Genomic DNA, 25,247 nt, shown 5'->3' with positions numbered 1-25,247 from the left:
TCTGAAGTCTGAAGTATGTAGCGTCTTCTTCATCAACAAGAGCTTATCTTTCAGTTCTGTAGGACAGCCATGAACAGCAGCAAATAGCCTATCATTGTAGGGAGTCTCTTGGACGACGATGACCTGGGACTCGAAAAAGGGCTTCTCATGCCCATGGCTGCTGGGTTTTTTATATGATGTTTGGCTCTTGGAAAAGTAATTGTCAGCTCAGATGGAAAAATTTCCTTTAAACTCTATATGTACAGTTATGCATAGACTAACATGCACTGTAAATGTTTGACTTTTTTGGGGTGGATAGTTAATAATTTGACTCCTTATGACACTCTCAAACATCTTTACTGCTATTGTACCTTCCTTCTTTGTCTGTACTTACCTCCCTTATATTGCCTAATTCGAGCATATTTCCCCCATTTTCCCCATCAGTTCAACCCTGCTGTTCTTTTTATTGCTCCCCACTACCTTATACCAGCAGTGGTCTCTTTTTACTTTCCTAGTTTCTGCAGTTATTTCTGAGTATGTACTAACTTCTCAAGAGTGGGGACTGACTTTCACATGTACTCTGGTGCCCCATATTTTCATGTCCCCTGGATGGTGAGACCTGGTGGCACTCAGAGGAAGGACAGCAGGCTACCAAGAAGAGACTTGATACCCTATGAGCATATACAGGGGGAGGAGGTCCCCCTCAGTCACAGCCATAGGGGAGGGGAATAAGGGGAAAAAGGGAGGGAGAGAGAAATGGGAGGATACAAGGGATGGGATAACAATTGAGATGTAATATGAATACATTAATAAAAAACATTTTTTAAAAAGCAAAAAAAAAATAAAGTAAAGCATCAAAAGAAAGATTTAAACCTTTAAATCTCAAGGAGAAAGAACATAGGGTGCCTTCTGAGTATGAGTTATCGCACGCAATGTGATCTCTTCTAGTTCCATTCATTCAGCTGCCTGCTAAGTTCATGATTTTTTTGTCATATATGGATAATGTTGTATATTGTATACGCATTATATTTTTATCACATAAATACTTTTTATTATGAAGTTTTTTAATTAAAAATGACAGTTTCTCCTCCTTCAACACCTCTCACATCCCACCACTGAACTGCGTGCCACTGACTCTTTACTGTAGGCCTTGCTTGACTTGCCACTCTTGGTCCCTGTCTCTGCATCATTAAACATTTATTTTCTTTTTAATTTGGGGATATTAGAAAATGCTCTTCTGTACTCAGTCATCTTTTTATCCTCTTACCCCCAACATTTATTAACTTGTTTTTGTTTGTTTGTTTTTCATGTTTTAGCATCAAAGAATGGAACAGTTTTGTCATTTTACCAAAGTACTCCCCCAACATCATGGAATTACATTTAATTTCTTTCAATAAAATTACCAAAATAAGAAATCATTTACTAGGCTGGAGAGATGGATCAGCCATTAAAGGGTAGACTCACAGTCAAAATATAAGAAATCATTTATGGCTAGGTCTAATTTCTAAAATAACAGTCTTACATATCTTACATATTGGACTATATACACTGTAAATACATAAACTATCTTATCACTCTGTGTCTTGACTGTATATCACACACACACACACACACACACACACATGCGCACAAACACACACACACTCAAGTGCATACATATGTCTCTCCATATATGCAATTATATAGACTTAGATGCACTTATTGGATGAATTAATAAATTAATAATCAATTAATAAAAATCCAGAGTGCAATCGTGTAACATAAAGCATTTCACAACTCATTATTGAATGGAGTGGTTTTTCACTTGGTTTTCATAATAATTTATGAGGACTTTTCAAATAATTCTAAGTCACACCATTGATATGCTTTATATTTGAGAGGAATTGGCATATAATGTAGCAGATTAAATCAAAGGAAAACAATTTGAAGAGCATTTTGATGAGGAATATATTTGCATGCTTCCATTTCACAAATAGATCCTAAGGTATAAAATTCGTGCAACAAAATCAATGTAGTCCAAATAAATTACATATTAACATACATTTAAATATCATGAAATCAGCCAATTTTGTCCATTTATAGGTTTTAAAAAGTTGTTACATGGTGAATTTCGACTTACTCCTCCAATAACTTTTACGTTCAAGTTTTCTGCATGATGAGGTAACAACAGGAACCGTGGACTAATGCAATCTCTCCAGGATATCAGCCATAAAGATCATATATATGTAAATGCTGCAGAAAGCAAAGTCTTTGTTCTTCAGAGAATTTTATGTTATCTATAATTTAACATCTACATTTTTCATACAGTATATTTTATGTGACTTAAAATTTTAAAAAATGATCTAGTACATCCAAATAGGTTTTAATATGACTATTTTCCATGATAAGAAGGTATGACCATCTATGTTCACACTATCATTCAGTTAGCACTGAATGGCACTATCAGTAAATGGTGCACACATATATACACATGTTTCTGAAATGAAATTCCAAGTTGGACAGCATAAAAAGATTAACCCACACATGTAACGCAAAAAAACAAAAATAAGGCTTTTTACAATAGCCCATCCATTAAGTTCATAATAAGCCTAATATTTAATGTCAAGTTCATTGGATTTTAGAAGATTAACAATAAGGTCTTACTTCACTCATACCAGGAGTTAAAAGAGAATGTATTTTGTGTGAAATAAGATATTTACATATTCCACCCTCACTATAAATGTGCAATAAATTCTTTCCTCAGCATCCCAAGGGAAGAAACTATCATGTAGTCATTTCTTGACAGAGGATAAATTTCATTTGTTGAACTATATGACTTACAAGGTATCTGATTATTGAGTGGAATATTTTTTTTTTGTCCTTTAGGACTATTTCAGAGTTAGTATATGTAACTACATACAGTAGGTGGCCTTCCCGAAGTATCCTAGGAAGACTCTTCCCTTGGGGAAGCCACTAGGAAGACCCTTCCCTTGGGGAAGCCACTAGGAAGACTCTTCCCTTGGGGAAGCCAAGAAGCACAAAGGCTAAGTGAGGTAAAATTCATTCTGCTCTTAGCCACTGTTTTGTCTGAATAAATTCACTACATCCCTCAACTGATAGGCTTTAGAACTCCAGTGAAAACGACGCTATTGGATCTCCTGTTCTTCAGTTATAAATGATAATCTATAAAACTTTATAGCCTTTATAATCATCTGTGCCTATTCCATACAATGATTGGTTTTGGCTTTGCACCAACTAGTGAAGTATAAAAACTTGAAGCAAAATCAAAACAAATTGTGTCATTGGAAGATGTCGCTAGGAAAGACAAGTGATGAAGAGATAAAAGTGAATCAGGGAAGAGGAAAAACCCAAAACAATGGAAGTAATTCTGAAGAAACAATCTGAGTAGCGGGGCTCAACTACAGCAGTGACACTTGGAGCATGCCTATATACCATCTTAATGAGGGACACTGCACCAACTCTCATCCCCACTGTTATGGAATTGCTCTGTAAGGCCTATTAGCTTTACCTCAACCCTAAGCTTACCTGCGTGTGTCCCAGCTGTGCCCAATGGTGCTAGAGACAGCGTTTAGCCAAAGAAGCTAATTATTTTGGAAGAATATACTACTGAATATTTTCAACACTTACAGCCACAGAAAATTTTGGTTGGGCCATGGAAAATAAGGTGACTTATCAAAGCAAGTTTGGAAAAATTCTTTTTTTAAAAATTTGGTCAGAATTTTAAAAAATATCTGATCAAAAACATGGCATTTTCAAACAGATTAAAGCTAAGACTGTTTAGTGTAATTGTTAAAACAGATAGGCAGGAATACAAAATTAATTCTATCATCTATATATCTGTCTGTCTGTCTGTCTACTGTCCAGCCATCTGTGTGTCAGTATTCAGAATACAGAAACAGAGCATTAAACATAATTCTTAAAAAAAGAAAAAACAGATATATAAAAACTAAGAAGATCTTATTAGATAAAGAACAGAAACTCAGGAAAATGTTTTTAAGCATGAAAATAAAATATTAGAAGCTCAGGGACTTGGAGCAAAATATGGTAATAGAGTCCCACTTTAGTTAAATCAACCAAAATCAAGAAACTGAATGAAATAAGAGCTCAAGCTACCAAACCTGAGAGGCAGAAAGAAATAAAGCAAATGTCATTCCCTCACCTGCTGTGGAGAAGCTTTGCAGCTATAGCACATGAGGAATTATGCTGTGCACAGAGAACTCAAGAGGACCTGAAACCACTGAGTGATTTAAGAAGTTTCAGAGCTCAGAAAGACCACTGGAGAAGACAGAGTTGCATGAAGAAAATACCCTAGGGATGGCTGGTTTTCCTCCAAAAAGTAGAAGTAGGTGTGTTGACTGAAAACAAAACAGGTACAATGTTATACAGCTTTATTAACATCTGGGACATAACCAAAAGGTGAAAAGTGTTAATAGAGAAAGACAGCATAAAATAATGGAGGTCTACAATACTGAATTTTTATATACATAATGCCAGGAACCAAACGGCCCGAGGCCGACCCCCACCCATTCAGCACCAGCAGCAAACATCCTGCTTGGCCACTCACTAGGCACGCAAGGCATCCAGCTTAGCCCTGAGAAGAGAGCGATCCGATCCTGAGATAACCACAGAGGCATCCTGCTTTGCTCCAACTAGGAAAACCCCTCCCCCTGCAGATGTTCCCGGGGCCCAACCCCAGAAGATTCTGTACTTTTCCATTACCCTCCTCACTTACCCCCGCCCTCCCTAAAGCAGGTTTTAAAAAGCCTGCCCTCACCTTCAATAAACGGCTCTTGACAAGCTACGGTTTCCCTGAGCCCTGCCTTTCTCTCGCCCATTTTTTATTCACAGGTTGCAACCCTCCTCGGCCCCCCAATAACTGACCAGCCGGACTGGTCAACATAACAGTTTGCAATCAAATATATAAAGCAAGGGCTACAGAAATGTAAAAGTATTAATTATAAAACACTTACTAATAAAAATGTAAATGATAACATAGGATTGAAAACCATGTTTAAGAATGCTCGCATTTTCAAACGAAGGATATTACTCTAGCTCACAGGGGCCAAGAATGTGTATTGTTTTTGAAGAAGAGCAAGGTGAGTCCTCAGCACTCATGACCTCACAACCTGCTGAGCTACTTTATGAGACAAGACACTATCTTCTTGTCTCTGCAGGCACCTGCACACACAAAGACCTACCCTAATAGCACACACACACACACACACACACACACACACACACACACACACACACACACAGAAAGAGAGAGACAGAGAGAGACAGAGAGAGACAGAGAGAGACAGAGAGAGACAGAGAGAGAGAGAGAGAAAGAGACAGAGACAGAGACAGAGACAGAGACAGAGACAGAGACAGAGACAGGGAAATTCAAAAGTTATTACTATAGCATGTATGTGAATTAGAACCAAAAGCAGATATTCCATATTATTATTTAAGTGAAAATGACAACAATGTAAAAAGAGACCATTTTATGTGTATATAATAAATCAAATATGAAAGATTTAAGTCGTATAGATAACATTATCTTACAATTAAGGGACTAGTTTTAAAGAGATTAGAGACATAAATTGGAAATAATATATTCAATACTATAAACAAATATTCTAAATATGGGCTAATGGAGATATGATACAATGAAATATTAGAAGCAAATATTATGAGAAGAATGAAATGACTAGCATTTGGAGTGAGATTAGGATATGAAACTATCAAAATTCATTAAATACTTTTTAAAAATGGGATTCATATTAGGAATGGGCAAAGAAAAAGTTTAAGAAACATAGAAAAGTAACAAAAGTGAGGCTAGTGTAAACTATTAGCAAGGACATTACATTATTGTGCAGTTCAGTTCATGTAAATAAGAGGCAGTTTTTTCCAAGCAGAGCATTTCAGTGAGAAGTGGAGAAAAGCCAATTGAATCAGTCAGCTGGAGGTGGATTTTGAACCAGAACAGCTGAGTTGATCCAAACAGCCAGAGTTAAGAAATAACTAGAAAGGGTGAGCTTAATTGGCAATAAGTCTTAGAAGCTGAGAACATTCTAGGCCTAGATTAGGAAACAGAGGCAGGATGCTAAAGCCTTGAGGGTCCAGACATACAGAAGATTATATTGTGTAGGGGCTAGGAGCTTCCATGCCTAGGCCTAAGGAGAGCTAAAACAAGAGGCTCTGGGCTCAGCCTAAGCCACATTTTCATAAAACTTGGGTATGGCTCTCATCTCATGCCCACATTTGAAGAAATAAAAATAACATTTATATGTAATTAAGATTAGAAAAGAAAACAGGTTCACAACTCAGATAACAAAGGCACTAAAAACACAAGTAAAATGTTACTAAGCAATTACACGCAAATAGCTTGAAAATCTTGAATCCACATATTTCAATAAGTATAGACAAAAATGACTCTCCCAGACAAACTTTAATAGTGACTCAAATAACAAATTATTCATTGACTTACAGTAAAAAACTAAACCTTGGTTATTTTTTCATGAATTTCATCTGTTAAGATTTTACTAGTATAAATTTTCTCCTAAAATGTATAAAAGTTCTCACTATAGAATGTCCTTGTTTAAAAATAATCTCTGGAAGAAATAAAAGTAAAATTAATGGTAAAAAATGTGTCCCTTTCTCCCATTTTTTAAATTCAAATTTCACCAATGGAGAAGATAAAATCTCAATGCTTGGTTTTAGTTGTGTAAGGGGACTGAGGTCCCCGGAGGGGCACTGCCCTAAGAGAGGTGTAGGGGAACCTCAATTCAGCAACATGGCTCCCCTGGAAAGAGATCACGTCTACACACCTTGTAGGTCTATGTGATCTGGCTGGAATGCAGACGCACTCTGGATTACACTATGATCCGACTGGCATATACACATATCTTTACTACATACCTTTAATCCCAATCAATGCATGCATGGTTAGTTTAAAGAAAGAAATAGCCATGTTTACGGTGACATGTAATGGAGGGACAGGCAACATGATGAATCAGAGAAAGATTTGATTGGATGAGGTAGATAGGATGTCCTTTTTAAAAAAAAAAATACACTTATTTTATTAGACATGTATAAAACAAACTACACACAGCAGGGAGAACCATGTGACAATCATGAGAATCATGAGTTCTATACATGTTACAGTCATAGTGGTTTGGCCATTTGTATTTGTCCAGCTTGAAGTAAACATCTTTCCTGTCTTGCTGGGTCTAAATTTCTGAATGAAATCTAATATCTATCCTATCTCAATTCTAATAACTTAACTTCTTTATCTTGATCTAACATGATCTTATCCCCTAACCAACTAAACTTGATTGTAAAACTATCTGGCCTTCAGTGCCCTTCAGAGTCTTGAGAAGGAATAACACTTATATTCCTGAGTGAAGCAGCAGTGCGGGTTAGCAGCTTCCAAAATGTACAAATTGACTTAGACAGTTTACTGCCTGAACAGTCACTCAACACTATAATATTGGAGACTCATCTTCAGCTTTCTGGCTGAATTTCTCTGCCAGAATTATTCGCAGAACAAGAACTATTGAGAACTTGTTTACCCTGTCTTAGCAGAATGTGGCCATCGACTCTGCCTGCATCTAAGCTGCCCATTTTTAGGCAGATTCTGTTTGTGGCAGAAACGGGGACATTTTGCCCAGCAGCTGTTTTGCCACCTTTGAAGCCATGTCCATAAGGAAGCTCTTTGATGCTCATCTTCTTTGAGGTTGGCTGGGTGTTGTCAGGAGTTAACTTGGTTTGTTGTCAAAGAAATATAGAATTATAAAAACAAATTTAAATGACATATTCTGTGTGTCTCTGAGGTTTTTGAAGACCTTATTCAACTATTTTACCTCATATATTGATAGATTCATATCTATCTGTTAGACTTAAGATATATATTCTTTTGCTAAAATCTGACAAGTATTTTACATGCCCATGTTTTGTATCAATATACTAAATTCTTAACCAATGACTTACACATAACTTTCATTATGAATAACAATTAAGGCCTTGAGTTAAGGAGCAGGATATCCTTGCTCCCTCAAGAACAAGACAGGAAAGAGACTACTTAAAAACACCACAGGGAGAATTTTAAACTGAGAGCTTTTTATCTGGACAGTTTTACATAAACAGGTTGCAGTGAGAGTAAGTTAGACACAGGGGAGGTCAGAATGATCTAGAGAATCAGACTGAGCCAGAAGATCTAAAACGCATTGCCAAAATTAGTTTAAGGTAGGCAGGACAGTTCAGTCAGAAACCAAGAGAGGCTACATTGTATCAGTTTGGGGAAGAGTTTAGGCCTGAAGAGCTGAGTTGAACCAGTCAACCAGCAAGAACTCGCAAAGAGCTAGAAAGGCTTAGAAATGGATCACACCTCATCCCCTCAACAGAGGGAATAAAAACAGTATGTACACAGGGAATAAAATGCAGATTAAAAGAAGGACAATTTACTAGCGCAGGACAAAGGAGGAAGCGCCCACTGGGAACTGGGAACTGGCACTGGATTGGAAACTCAGCCTTTAATCAAGATGTTGGGAAGTCTCAGTGTATCTGGATCCAAGAGAAGAAGGTCAAAGGAATAGGTCATCAGGTCAACAACTTGTGAGTTGTTCCTTCTTTGAGGTCCATCACTTTTTCACTGTGGGTGCCACAAGAAAATCTCCCTGTGCCTCCATGGTGGGCCAGGGAGATAAAGAAAGCATCACTCCGAAATCCTTAAGAGTGTTTGCCTGGTGTGCCTGAACAGGAAGTGCTACACTGTAGGGTGGGACTCAGCGGTGTCATCAGAGCCCAACTCACGTGATGGGAGATAAAAGTCCAATTCTGAATCCCTGCAGCTACAGTGCCGAACTGTCTCAGTCGTGGTGGAACACAAAAACAAGAAGGAAAGGAAAAAAAAATATGCCTGAAACTACAGTGCTGTTGGTTTGGTTGTGCATTCGTTTTTGAGTGAAGATCTCCTGCATAACAGAGAAGGGCTTAAGGCTTAGAAGATTGTGCCACCTCACACAGTTAACAGAAGATTTTCAATAGAAGGAAACTGAAACCCCATAAGAAAAAAGCCACACTCTATGTTAGTGAAAGTAGAAAAGTGAAGAAGGAATAGTAAAGCAAAACAAAAGCTTGAATTTGCATTTAAAATTTCTTTGAGAACTAACAGTTATTCACAATAATAGAATGTTCAGCCATACATGTGTGTATGTGTGTGTGTGTGTGTGAAATGAATAATAACAATAATACAGGAAGGAGGAATTATAATTATTCTATAATTAAATGCATTCATACAACCTAGAAAGTGATATATTGCTATTTTAAAATGTGTATTCAAAACCCCAGAGAATACACTGCAAACAGTAAAAGAAGTATCAATGATAATTTGGTTTAAAAGGAGCAAGAAAATTACATTCTCTAAATGTAATTAAACTTGTACAAACCAGGGAAACAATGAAGGATGAAAATTAGAAAATAGAACAGTAGCAAGAAAGGGAAAAGAAGAAAGAGACAGTGGTAGATATTATTTCAACAAGACCTATAATTGGTTTGAAGTGTAATATGCTATGTGAATCAATTGTCAGAACAGAGAAAAAAGCATTGTCAAGCTAGAGTCTGTGCCCTGCAATATATTTAAATATAAAGTTGTATAGATAAATCATACAGATGTGTGCCAAGTTTAACCATCTTAAGCTAATCACAAGTGAGAGTAACTAATTACATTAATTTCAGATAAAAGAGTTTCCAAAACAGGGAAATTATTATTGAATAGGTCACATGACAGGGTTCAATTCAACAAGCTGATACAATTCTTCATGTACGTGTACCTAACAATTGACCATCAAAATACATGAGACAAAAGTTAATAGAATTTCAGAGGAAACTGGTGAAGCCATTATTATAGCTGTAGCCTTCAATATTTCTCTGTCACAAATGGGCAGATCTGTGAGGCAGAAATTTGGGGATGATATAATCAAATTCAATAACACTCTCAGTCAGTTTGAAATGAAATGCATCTCAGACTATCTTAGGAGAGAACTTAACAGATATCTTTCCTAAATTAACAAAAAACATTCAGCTGGGCAATGAAAAAAATCTTAAATTAAAAATATATTATATTGTTACATATATATAGCATATATATAGCATATGATTTCTAATTCTTGAAAAATTATACAATCACTGAAATTAAACTCAAAGTCAGTAAGTAAGGCTACCAGGGAAATTCAATATCTGTGAAGAAAAAGCAATACACTTGACATATATATGGAACGAGACACAGCAAGGGAAGTAGAAAATAGTTTAAAAAATGAAAATGAAAATATCAAATGTATGAAAGCAGATAGTGCAGTGGTTAGAGGGAAATATAAACCTTAAATGTACTTATGAGAGAAACTGAATGATGTGCAGTCAGTAAGCTCCTGAACATAGAAAGTCAGAAGATCAGATTAAAGTGCATAGAAGTAAAGGACAAAACATGAAATCAGAAATTAGTGAAACCGAAAACAGGATATCAAGAAAAATATCAGTAAAGATAAAAATTTCCCCAAATAGACATTCTGTGGACATGGTAGAAGGAATGAGTGTTATAAAGATATCATTTTCCCTAACCACCTATAGTTTATATAAACCTCCTATAATCTGAGGAAATTACAGTGTGTTTATATACACATTTGTTCTAAGGGATTTAGGCAGTGGCAGAATATCAAGATTAGCCAACAGTCTTAGGAAACAATCATCAGACAGACAGCTTTATTGGCTTCCATATGTATAACAAAGCTATGCAAATAAAGGTTACCTGATAATTGGAAAGAAACACCATAGAAGGAATTGTCAAATGAACAAAGCATAACCCTAGGAAAAACTACAGCATAATGGAGCCAGGCTTCTTTGACCAAAGAGATGACAATATGCTAGAGTACAGGCAATCTCTAAAACAAACAGCACTAGCACACTATGAATCTCAGAACCAAGAAACAAAAAAATAAAAATGTCCCTATATCTCACACCATTTATAAGAAATCAGTCGAACATGTGTCACAGGCTAAAATAGAGAACCAACAACTATAAAAAGGATAATAAGTTTAAAAAATTCTAGATGTCTTTGAGTTTGTTAATGATTATTGGACATTTCATCAAAGTTATAATCCTCAAGAAAGAAGTGAACTTTTGAGTTGCACCAAATTTAGTGTTCTGTAAAATAAACAGGAGAATGTGAGGAAAAGCTTAGAAGAAAGCATTTGCAAAACAGATATCTGCTATCCAAAATACACAAATCTCCAAAACTGAAGATGAGAAAGAGCAATGCAATGTTAGCAGATGATAGTTAATACAGAAACACGCAATCGGTCAACACTCAGAAAGAGGGACTGCAGCTACTAGGACTCAAGACTAAATGGGGCATCTTTATCACATCCTAACCCAAGGTCACCATTGAAGAGGGAACAGAAAGATCGTAAGAGCCAGTGGTGAAAATTTGCAGCAAATCAACATTAGCTGTCATGACAGGACGGTTGCACACAGGAACTTCCAGAAGCTGTTACTCCATGAATGAAACATGACTAAGCTCAAGCCAACTCAAACCCCAACACAGACTGGGGAAGTGCTCATGAAGCCCACCCACCCTTAGTCGAGGAGCTGTTGGCTGTTGGTGGCTGATGGCAAAGCAAGAACGAGTTTCCTTCCGAGATGTGAACCTGCAGAGTCTTCTCCTGCACCAGACAGATATGCTTTATTTTGCCAGCACTGTTGGTCTAAAAAGAAAACACGTGTATTTGGGAGGGGGAAAGTGGTGAGGAAATAGAGGAATTGGAATTAAAAACGTATCTATCTCTATCATATATCATCCATCTATCATCCCTCTGTCTGTCTGTCTATTTATCTATCATCTAGCTATATATTTGAAAATTAAAAAACAAAGATTCAAATGAATAGATATCTCTCCAAAAACATAGACACATGCAAGGAATACATTGGAAAAATTTCCATAGAAGATTATTCTTAGAAAAATTAATGAACATATTCTGTATGTAGTATAATGATAAAAACCTAGACGTCTGATGCTTAAATTGGAGATGATATTCTACAGCAAGGTGAAATATTTTATATATGCATGTATGTATATATATGCATACATATATACATTTACATATATATATGTATTTTCCTGATGTACTGGGGCCTAAATCTAGGAACTCACACACACTAAGTAAGCACTCTGACACCTGCTGAACAAATTATATGTGCAGCACTTTCCTTATATTAAAAAAATCGTGCTTAGTATCTTGAACATAATTGCTACCACCCCAACTCTTCTGGACCCTGCTAATACTTGCCACTCCCAATTATTTCCTCTATTTCTGTTTGTGTGTTTGGTTGGTTTGGTTTGGTTTGGTTTAGCAACTTACTGATTTTAATTAGTGGTGCCTCGTGTACATAGTATAAGGCCATTCAGTGGAGCATGGGCAACCTCCCCTTTGGACACTTCTCCTTGGAATCTTCAACAGTAGTCACCTTCAGGTCCTCTAAGAACAAGAGAAGCTCTAGAATTTACTCATGATTTTGAAGAAGAGGCCATTACTCTCGGCTGGATTTTCTTTATGCTGCCCTACTTTTCTAGCCATGGTAGACTAAAATAGACCCTTTCCCCTTAATTTGTTTCTCCTTGGCCTTTGGTTATAGTAATATATATATATATATATATATATATATATATATATATATATATATATATATATGTAATAAAAAAAAACCAGTCACTAATCCTGAATATAGCATATTTAACCTCATCTGTTACATATGCCAGAGCATAAAATAACTGTATGAACATGCAGAGTTCCCATAATATCTTTGAGATCTTTGACTGCTCCCACAATTGTTTTATATACAACTGACAACACTCTAGTGTTCTTCTGATGTCACTACTAATAGCCATTGCTTCAATTTGGAGTATTATGAGGTTTTCTTCTCCCTGACCATGTGTAAGATATTGCAAGGTCCTAATTGATAACTTAATATCAAATACAGAGATGAAATAAAACCACTATTCTAGCCCAAGCACCATTTCATTAGTTTCCACCAGGTCTATCAGAACTAATATCGTGACTTCCTGTTTTCTTGCTATAGTTTTCTGAGGTCTGTGCTGGTCTAATGGCTGGCTCCTACAGTGGGCATAAATGGTACCCTTTTTTAGCCACCACGATGCTGAGATTCATAATTACGGCAGTAAGTATCTGCAGACTACAGTATGATTGAGCTCAGCATGCATCTGACTAACAAATGGTTCTGTAATCAGCAGTCACAGTAATCACAATGAATATCTTCAGATAAATAAACACCAGGTATAAAACAAGAAACAAAAAAACCTCAACCTTATCTGTCTTAAAATGGAGCCTTCAGCCTGTATGGAAAATAAGCATACACATAAGACCCAATATATTCAGCTTCTTCTTTTCCTGAAAGAATTCTAGTCATTAAACAAAACCCCACAAGCATAGATGTATTATCTATCAAACTAGTAACAGCCACTTTTTTCGTCAGCCTTCAACCCCAGGAGACAATACCTGGAAGCCCTGCTGGCAGGCCAGGGAGATCAGGTAGGCTGGTCTCATTCTACTCCCTCCCCTAACCCCTGACCCTAATTCAAATTTCCTCCTCTTACTCCCTAGAAACACTGCTGACCCTGTGGACGGCTGGGAGTCAGGTACCCTGTCTCCGCTCTCTCCCCTACCCTCAGCCCTGTCCTTGTCCTTTATTTCCACGTCCCCAGTCTTTATCTGTGGCTTTTTGGCCTTTTCTTCCCAATTGCCCCGCCCCCTTTCCCAGGCATCTACAGAGATGCTGGTGAGATTCTCAGCTTTCCTTTCTCCTGTGGACCCTCTCAGCCACATCCACCCTTGCTCCTCACCCCCATCCCACCTGTCGTTCTAGCACATCTACAGTCCTTAGAGTCAGTTCCCAATACCTGAGGACAATTCCCACCTGGATCCTCCAGCAGCCTCATGGCAGGGACTGAGATGCACTCCCTCCTAGGCAGGCATCACATTCCCTAAGAACCAGAACGGACCAGAGAAACCAAAGAACGGAACACACTGACCCAACAGAGATAAATAGATATTAGTACCTAGGATAATAACCATGCCCAAACAAGATGCCTAGATGCCCGCTTAAAAACAATCATAACAAGGCAACATTTCCCGAGCACATCACAGCAACCCTGCTACAGTAGGCGTGACGAAATCCAATGTAGCTGAGACAAAAGACAAGGACTTGCAGTTAGGTGTTTCATATGTACCAGAGGTCCATAAAGAGGAAATGAATATATCCATTAATGAAGTCTTAGAATTCAGAAACAAACAGTGAAGTGAAATGAAGTAAACAGTTCAAGACATGAAAGTGGAAACGGAATTACTAAAGCAAACCCAAACTGAGGGAAAATGAGAAAGGGAAACTTTAGGAACCCAAACATGAGCCTCAGAGGCAAGCTGCAGAGCATTTTCATTTTACTTTCTGTTTTACTTTATTTTTTCCCCTTATGGGTCCTTTGCTTATATATTATGACCTGTAGTTTTGTGTTTTTATGAGATTCTTGAAGCATATAAACATGTGTTTCTCTGTGTATCTATGCATATCTCATGTTTTTCTTTGGTTCCTTTCATTCTGTTTGTTTTATTTTACTTTATTATTATTCTTTACATGCATGTTAGGGTTCTAAAGAGAGAAAGAAAAGGTGCGAATTAGAATCGGAGAGGAAGTGTGAAGGACCCTGTGGAGGTGTGGGAGGGGAAACAGTAATCGGAATATATTGTATTAAAAACCTATTTTTAATGAGAGAAAAACAGGGAAAAAAGAAAGAAAGAGAGAATCCTTCCAAAATAGCAACATTCATCATTTTTATATCTTTGTGGAGTTCAAATCATTGTTTGCTTGGGGGCCCTCATTAGTTCCTTAGATATCGTTTTTTGTCTGAAACATGAAATTTATGTTAACAAAGAAGCAGTCTAGTTGCAGCTGCTTATTATATCTAGTTAAAGAATCAATGTTCTTATTTTCCCATTAACATCTTACAAAATATTTACATTTCAAACTCATCATCATAAACTGAAAGATTTTAAATTGTTGTGAATGTAATTATAAAATGTTTAAAATATTATGACAGATCAAATTTATTCTAGAGTATAAGTTTGTTTTGTCTTAGAAGACAATTTACTTGTAATGGATTAAAAAAGAAAATTATATACATAAAAACAAAGATGAACATTCAGATAAAATCCTTCTCAAACAAAGGAATGAATGGAATAATTGTATCTTCATAAAAGTGGCATATTAAAACAAAATAATAATTATAGCTATAAAAATATTAGCTTAATAAAAATTATATAATGTTTTAAGAGATTATATGCTTATTTATGATGTAAATTCAAGTAACTTGATCATTTGCATTAACAACTAACTTATAAAAAGTTTTACAAATATGCTGAATACTTGATTCACATACCAGATAATATGAATGTTTATGTGCCAAGAAGAAATCCATATCTTACATAACTTATTGAAAGATATTAAGGAAAATATACCTTTTAAGAAATTAAAACTGTCAGCATGATAATTATATTGAGGACTGCCATATAAATTAACTGATTTAAAAATCTGTCCTGTGTATTTGTTTTGGTTTGATTTTCATGATTAAACAAGAGAAAAGTGATAATTATTTCTATGGATTTGGACCAGCAACTTTAAAAATTAGATTGGTTATATTATATATGATATATAATATGATACAATATATGATTATTTATCCTTTCTTAAATAAAGGGAAAAGGACTTTTATTTCATAAGAAACATAAAATTCCATTTCATGTACCTAGAGTAAGCAAAATTGAAGATGAGACTGCGTCTTCTATTAAAGCTATCAAGAACTCCAGAAAGAGTGAACATTCTTTGGAAAAACAAGGCCAAAAATCCTTGTGAGTTTCTTCCCTGCTAAGTCAATATCAGTCACATCAGGCTTCCTAAGTGTTTTCTGGCATGCCCCTCCTGAGCTCCTATTATCAAATTACTAATACCTCTGACATGTTCCTCAAGAGTTACCACTTTCTTTTGCAAAATGAAGTTGCATTTAACGACTGTATCAACATCTGCAAATATAGTCCCTCTATTAATGACCTAGTGAGAGTAAAGTTTTATAAACAAAAACTTTGGGATCTGCTATAAATTTTAGCACTCACTACTGATGATTTTCTTATTACAAATAGTTAAGGTTCTAGATAATAATAAAATTATTTTATAGTGATTTAACTTCATTCAATCAAGCACTTGCCTAAGTTTGGTTCACAGAATTCTATTTGTAAAGAAACTCTACCTGAACATAAGAGTGTGTATTTCTGCCTGTGGTCACATGCTCAGGGCATTATCTAAAATATTAAATTCTATCTTATAATTAAAATGATGCATGCATATCTTGAAATTATGCATATATAATATATAAATAATCATCTTTCTTAGCAATTTTCTTTTGCTACAACTACCTCAGGAAAATTAAAATGTGAGAAAATTATATTACATTTTCTAACTAAAATATGTTATCATGATACTTTATTGAAAAAATCCATTTTGCTGAAGAGTAAATAATGCTTGCATTTTTTTGAAACTATTCCATCGGAGCTATTCACAGATCCTGTACCTTTTTGTGTAATTGACTGGTATGTCTGGTACTTAACTCATAAAGCCTTTAAAAATCCAAATATGCAATCCCCGTACAACTAATAATGTTATATGAACATACAATCAGAAACTGATAGATTCCTATTGAATTAATCATTGCAGCACTTGTTAAATCATTTAATGACATTGTAATATATCAAACATTTCAAGAAATATTCACTTGGTACACAAAATCTTTTAAATATATATTCAAAATCTTTGCCTTTTTAATTATAGCTAGAACTTAAGATGCAGTATTTGCAGTAGTGCAATATAGACAGATTGATATGCACATAAATATAAAAAATAAACATAATACTAAATATAATAGCAAAATTAAAATTAAAAAACAAGTAAGTTCAGAAATGCATCACTGAAGGTTTAGGTAATATCTGTAATTTCCAGAAAACAAACTTCAATTCTAAAGTACATATGTGTGTTCTAAGCAATACCCAAATATTGAAAATTTGGTTATATCCATAGTGAAACTCATTTCTCAAAGATTTGCAGCTAACTTTGTTATAGGGTTTACCATCAAAGCAAACTACTGTCTGAAGAGAAATCAAGAAAAGTAATAATTCCTCTTTCTACTTATTACTATATTCTTCATGAGGACATATAGTCATATCTAAAGAAAGCTTCTACTTGTGAAATAAGAGAGATTTATTAAGTTATTTCTGGCATTTTACTCTCTCTCTCTCTCTCTCTCTCTCTCTCTCTCTCTCTCTCTCTCTCTGTGTGTGTGTGTGTGTGTGTGTGTGTGTGTCTGTCAGTCTGTCCATCTGTCTCTTCTGTCACTGTCTCTTTGTTTCTCTGCCTCTGCCTCCGTCTCTCCCTCTTTCCATTTGTTCATCCCTACTTCTCTCTTGGCGGCTTACTCTCCCTCTAGCTTCCTCTTTGTAAGAAGACCTCATCTCATTTTTTTCATTCTCATCCTTCCTAAGTTGCCTGAAGTTCTGTGTGTAAGGTTTACACATTGTTGTCTTTTTCCTGTTCGTTTTGGTGTGTCTATTGCTGCTGTCCTCGCTCATTGCATGTGTTGGAGTTGTTTTTGGGGAGCCATTTAAAATTTCTATTCTGCCTTCTTCCAGTTCTGCAGTTTTTCTCTGTACAATAAAATAGTTGAAGATAAATTTAAGTTAAATATTCTGTAGTTGTGCATACAGTGTTCAAATGAAATTTACTTACTTTTTATATTTTAGTGTCCTGGAAAGCCAGACCAGTTTTCAGAAGATTGTCTTTTCCTTGTTCTATTCTTTTGTTTTCTTTCTTTTTTCCCTTTCTCTTCTTCCTCCTCTTCTTATTTTTCTTCTTTCTTCTTCTGTCTGCCTCCGCCTCCGCCTCCGCCTGAACCACCATTTCTGGCTTCAGTATTCATTTTTTGCTTAGTTGTCAAAGATAAGTTGGCTGGGGTCTTTGACTATTTCTGAGCACTCTATCATGTCCATTGATCTATTCTCCATTCTTTCACCTCGGCAGGTGTCTATATTCTATAGCATTGTAGGCAATCATGAAATCTTCTGACTTTATTATCCTTCAATATTGTATTGAAGCTTGTAAGAGATCTGTAAAAAGCATTTATTAAGAGGTAAAGTCTCAAAAAAAAAAGAGGTAAAGTCTCTCAATTTTCAGTGATGGTATGATTTAGCTAACATAAATATTTACATACTTTTATGATGTTAGACATAAAAATTTTCAAAATAAAAGGTAGGAAATTAAAGCTCATATTATATTTAGTTTCTCAAAATTAAAGTAAGCAGAGACCTAAGATTTTCAATCAAATTAATACATCCCCAGAGCCTGTACTCTTTGGATTCTTTTTTCCTATCCTACCTTCCCTTCTCTCTTCGTGCCTTCCATTCCTTTCTCTTCCATTTACCTTCCTTTTCTTTACTTCCTTGTTTCTCTTGTTCGTTTTCTTTGACTTTCTGCTTTTTTTTTCCTTTGGCTTTCATTTCTTCCCTTCAGTCCTCATTCTCTTACCTACTTGCTCGTCTGGCAAACATAGTCCTGAGATAGCAGCGGGCAACTCACCAAGTAACCCAGTGTTGCACTTTGCTGTGTATGGTCAAGATTGGAGGCAGAAAAAGAAAGGGTGAAGGTAAGGAGTGCAGTAAGAAGGCAAATACATGGAGTACAAGTGTAAGTAATATATGGCAACAGACAGTAGAAAGTTCTCAAGAGAGGCAAAGCCAAGAGACAATAAAAAAGTGGATATAGGTCTATCACATAATATCTCCACTAGATAATGGCACGTACTTAATGACTTGATTTGGTTAGAGTTAGTTGTAATATAGTCATACTCACATTCTAGACAAAGCAAAGAACCAAGTAAGTTTTTCCGGACTATTTCACAGCCAGGTTCTTTTGAGATATAGAGGGAAGTGTGGTTGTGACAGGAACAGAATGAGTGAAGATCAGAGTAGTATAGATGGAATCACTCACAATCAGTGTGACTATGGCTGGAGTGCACATTTCTCACATCTGTTCTGTGAGAAAAAAGTTTGATGAGTCATCTTGACATGGTTCAAATTGCTCAAATGTATGTAACTACAGTTTCATAGTGCTCTCTTGAGGAGCTGTATTGTTGCAGTTTTCTAAATTACGTGCTTTCTTAGGATAACTGCCAAGGATCTTCGCGCACAACTTGCCTTCATTTGCTTTGCTTGGTTATACAATTTTTTTGTTAGGACTATATTATGATGAAAATATGAGTTTGGTAACTTTTTGTTTGTTTGGGTTAGAATACATTCACCAAACTTAAACACTGATATTTGAGCCTAAGGAAACCTCTTCTGCATTCTAATATAAAGCACTGCACTCAGGAGATGCAGTGCATTATTCAGAGAAAAATTGGGGAAAGAATTCTCAGGCAGGGTGTGGGATGTAGATATTCCAAAGGATGCAGCTGGTAGTTGAAGATACAAAAATCTAAAAGATGATTCCAGTTGCTCCATAGAATGTGTAATGTTGAAAGTTATCCGTCTATCCATGACAAAGCAATCAAGACAGCTGCAGGAATTATATATTGGTTTCTGTTTTACTTGTGACTCATTTGAGAAATGAAGATGCAGACAAAAACAGAAAGTTGTGAACTTTTATTAGAGTTCCAGACATGAATATTTCATGAGTTTCAGGGCTCTGTAATAAGGAAAACAGTACATCGGATTCTTGGTAAAGAGAAAACGGTTGAACGTCTAAGAAAATTTATACTGAAGAGCTTCTTCAAAACAAGATTCACCATCCACATACCTATTTTCCCCAATGAGTTGTCTTATACCTGAGTATGTTATTTCAAATACTTAAGAGTAAGAAGAACAAGAAAATTATGGATGATGTTACTGTCGGCCATGCAGGTCGTCCTTCAAGACAAAGCCCTCCAAATAACAAGTTAGAGCAGAAGAGTTAAACTCCATTTTCCTTTCCCCAAACTTCTGACTTTTGCACATAAAGCACCATCATCAAAATATATCATATAACTGGGAGGGACTGAAGAGAAAAGTGGCTAAACAGGGGCTCCAAAATGGACTGACAGCATAGCAAAGGATTAACTTCAAAATCCAGGGCATCCCATTAAAAGAAAAACCCACTACTTGAGTCTCAAGAGTCCTCATATTCTAGTCCTTCATAAAGTCTATAGTCTTTTCCTAGAGTTAAATATTTTCCATTTTCTTTGTCACTACTGTTGCATGTTAATGGTTTGGAAGTGGTGACCTACATCTGAGATGTTAGTAGGGTAAAGCTATCAGTTTAGGATACGGTATGACAGAATTTTAGTCAGATGAACATAGGATAGGAGGGTATGTCATTGTACACTGGAAAAGAAAAGTATAGCTTTGGTCATGTTGGGTGATTGGCCCTATTATAAAATCATCACATTAAAGCAATAATCGGTATAACCACATATTTTATGTATTATATATGTATGTATAAATGATGCCTTCAGTGATTAAAAACACTTTATAGTAATTTATTTCTTGTATTCATGTTGGAACACCTATGCAGTTTTGCATGAAATAGGAAATAGGAATTTGACTCATCAAAAAGTAAACAATTCAGACAAAAGTGAACAATTCAGACAAAAGTTCTGGAATCTCTTTTTAGGCAGCAGAGCAAAGATATAAAAAATGTCTTCAATAATAACTAACAAACTAGAAAACCTTGGCTAATTGTACCTGGCTGCAATCCACCTGCATACATGTTTCTCAGAAACAACTGTAATGTGGTGTGGGACAATCTATTTCATTTACTTATGAAAATGACAATGCTTGCTTTGAAGCAAACCTTGAGTTTCTTCCTCTCATAACATTCAGCCATGAAAATACATAATTTCATATCATTTGAATGGAGACACCATGTCATTCTACTCTCTTGTATTTACTTAGTCCTTAAAAGAATATTTGTAGTATAATTTTTTGTTTACATGGATTATATTTTTTAGATACAGCATACACATTCAGAATAGGAATACATTCATAATTTAAGACAAGCCTTATGGCTTGCCCCCATGTTTCTATTATGAACATGACCCTGATAGAGGATTCATTATCTTTCTAACTTTTGAAGCAAATGGGATTTTTAAGTGGCTAGCAATAAATAAAAATATCTTTTTCGTTTTCATTTTTCAGCATTCCAACAAGCGTGGGCTAAGATCGATGAGGACTGCCCACTGCTAAGGTCAATGTGGCCTAATTAGATTTGCTACATTGCCACTGTAATTTTGTTTGACATGACATTGAGGGGAGGCTTGGAAGGCAATCTGTATTTAAAAGCATGATAAGGATTAGTTACGCACAGAGACAGAATTAGAAAAAAGGGGCACCACTGTACCTGAGCAGAGAGAGGAAGGAAAACTCTGATGCCTATTGCCTTACAAAAACACCAATAATTACTCCATTCCTAGTCCCTATTGAAAAATCTTGAAAAATCAATGTGCCTTACAGACTGCACATACCCTGGGCTGATTGTCGTCTGGGCTATTTTATGATCTGGTAATTTATCACACAGCAAGGTATTATACTTACTCAGCTTATACTTCAGATCTCGACCTTCCATGATGGATTTGAGAAGTACTCCAGGAGCTTTAGTTTCCTCTGATAGTGAATGATTTTAGTCAAATCTGCTCTAAAAGTTGAGTGAAGCCTTGAATTGTTCTAGTGTCATAGAGATACTAGAAGGTGTAAAGACGTGTGTTCTTTTGAACACTGATAACTTACCCAAACATCAAAATAAACATTCATTTTTTAAAACCTCCATATTTTTCACTAATTTTATTAGGTTGATCAATTGAAGCTTATTCTCTACAATATTTTAATTTCTTGAGAATTTCCTTATTGAAAGCAAATAACATCATCTATTCAAGCTGTGAAATAGTTCTGATATATAAGTTACTTTCATGGATTAACAAAAAAATTTTGAGTAATACTCTTGGTGAAATTGAAATAGTTTATTTGATTCCTTGCTAAAAATATAAAATAATATTTCTTTTTTTCATTTTTTTATTAATTTATTCTTGTTACATCTCAATTGTTATCCCATCCCTTGTATCCTCCCATTCTTCCCTCCCTCCCATTTTCCCCTTACTCCCCTCCCCTATGACTATTCCTGAGGGGGATTACCTCCCCCTGTATATGTTCATAGGGTATCAAGTCTCTTCTTGGTAACCTGCTAACCTTCCTCTGAGTGCCACCAGGTCTCCCCATCCAGGGGACGTGGTCAAATATGAGGCACCAGAGTACGTGTGAAAATCATATCCCACTCTCCACTCAACTGTAGAGAATGTCCTGTCCATTGGCTAGATCTGGGTAAGGGTTTGAAATTTATGGCCTGTATTGTCCTTGGCTGGTGCCATAGTTTGAGCGGGACCTCTGGGCCCGAATCTGTCTATCATAATGTTCTTCTTGTAGTTTTCTAGGACCCTCTGGATCCTTCTACTTTGCTATTCTCCCATGCTTCTCTCATCTAGAGTGCCAATAGAGCTAGAAATGACCATAATGAGTGAGTTAACCCAGAAGCAGAAAGACTCAAATGGTATATACTCACTTATATCTGCATACTAGCCCAAGGGGCATGTCCCATGAAAGTCCTCACTTACCAGGAAACTGGTACAGAGGGGAGGACATCCTATTGGGACTCTAGATGAGAGAAGCATGGGCAAATAGCACAATAGTATTTCTTAATTGTGTGATAGCACTTTGAAAATCTCACAACAGTTTATTATCTGCAATATTTTCAAGAAATAGAAACAACAACAATCCCCATCACAATTGTCCTTGTGCAAATTTATTCTTAAAACTGCTAATGGCCATTTTCATGTAAAAACATATAATACTTAGTGATTTATGATGAAAGAAAATAAGACAATGATTAGCAAATAATCCATTTATGATGTCACACAGAGATGTAATAAACATTTTTGGGCATCATTAAATATGGTCATTTTGTGATACATTATAACTGAAAGAGAAAAATTTCATTCTTATACTGAGAAAACCACAGGTGGAGATTTTGATATAACTTTATTCTCTCAAATTTTCAATTGTGGCTACCTGGCAGCCAAATATTTTTTCTCACTAAAAATACTGTTTCATGATCCCGCATTATTTTCTAATCGCACTTAGAAGAATATTAAGCATCATCTCCTAGGCAATTGTGTGTGTGTGTGTTCCATTACTTCTTTTTATCCTCTCTCTCTCTCTCTCTCTCTCTCTCTCTCTCATGATATAAAGTTGAAACATTTGTTTTACCAAGCAATACAAGTATAGATTGGCCAGTTTTAAACTACAAATTTACTCTATACAGCATTAAGTGTATAAATTAAACTAGGTATTTGAAGTATGAATCACTCCCAAAAGCTCACCACTGAGTACTGTCATCCTGAGGGCTAACTCACTTTCTGACTTGCTAAGTTGTGCTGTTGTTCTCCAGTCTCCCATCTAGAGCCATCTGTACCTAACTACATTCATATTCACCAAGTTACGTGGTTCCAGGATGGATTTACAGATTTCTATCCTTTGCATTACACTACCTCTTTACTCTCAACTGTTAAGCAGAGATAGATTATTTCTAGATTATAGGCAATCCCTGTTTAGGGAACTGAACTGAGCATTACAAACAAACATTTCCTTGAACTTATATTTTAAAATCACATGTGTAAATATCCAAGAGGAAAACTGGCTGATTGTATAGTATGTGTTTAACTTTCTAACAATCGGGTGATGCATTTTTGAAGTTGTCAGACTCAGATTTATTCTCATCATTAGTGAAGCTCCTCACTGACATATGGCACTGATGTTATTCACAAATTTAACAATTCTGATGAATATTTAATGCTAGGCCACTTTGACTTAAAAACTATAATTTGGGGTAAATAATGGTGACACATTTAAAGTAATTTCACTGACAATTGGACCTATGAATTTTGAAATGTTTAAATAATTCATTTTGTGTAACACTTCTGATTTTAATATTATGTTTCTTGTGTTTGAGATTATACATTTAATATTTTTGTACTCAATGTTTACTTACCATCCATTGCTCCAGAAAATTTTTTGCAATAGAAAGTCTTTATTCAATAATGGGTCCTCCTGTCTATTTTTTAAAATATGTTGAGATGCTCTCTATATTTGGTCTTGTCTAAGAAAAAGTTGTCTTTTCATAACTATTAAAGGTACGTTAAATTTTAATTTTTTCAAACATGATGAAGCTTTTTAAAAGCACATTTACAGTGTTTCACTGCTGTTTTCTGTCCAGTTGGTTATGTATCTATCCATGAAATACTTTTGTAACCTTTATTATTATAATTCTTTGATACATCTAAAATGTGGTAGTAAAGGTAATTAAGTCATGTTTTAATTTTCCTAGATTTACACTCATTTTATAAGTCCCTTGTGTTTCAATATGTATTTTAGAATGAGTTTACTAAATCTTGTGGATTAAGTTTGTGGAAGTGTTGTGACTTCCTTTACTACACAGCAAGCATCATTGAGTTTTCCAAGTCCTACTTTTGGCATAGATCTTCAGTAACTGGGCACTTTTATTTTGATCTTGTTTTATAGTTTTATTTGTGCATTTGAACTTGTTGTTCAATTTATCTGCAGAAGTTACACATATTTATGTGGATTTTACATACTTATTATCCATTTAATCAGTATTTATAGGAGCAATTAAGTTTTGTACATGAATTTAATTGTTATTTTTATCTGATCTCTTAACAAATAAGATTCAGTCTTCATTATGTTCTTAAAATTTATACTTTTTTATAATTTTAGGTTATGATTTTAATTGTTAATGACACATATTCTGGAGTATTTCATGATAATTCATCAGCTATCAGACACATTGCTTTTAGAATTTATCTTATGATGACAATGAATTACTTTTTCTTATATAAACTTCATCATAAAATTTGTTCAATTAAAATATATTTAACTATTTTTGTCTTATAGTTTAACAGTTTTTAATCAAAAAGTATGTCATCAAAGTGAAAGACTGTTTGATCATGTATGCTTCTCAATTGTTCATCATTCACATCAATGATAGTCCCTAATTTTTCATCATGTATATGCCTTGTTTGACCT

Source organism: Acomys minous, assembly GCF_964271855.1.
Source record: "Acomys minous genome assembly, chromosome: 1".
Taxonomy (NCBI): domain Eukaryota; kingdom Metazoa; phylum Chordata; class Mammalia; order Rodentia; family Muridae; genus Acomys; species Acomys minous.
Note: the sequence above shows the minus strand (reverse complement) of the source record.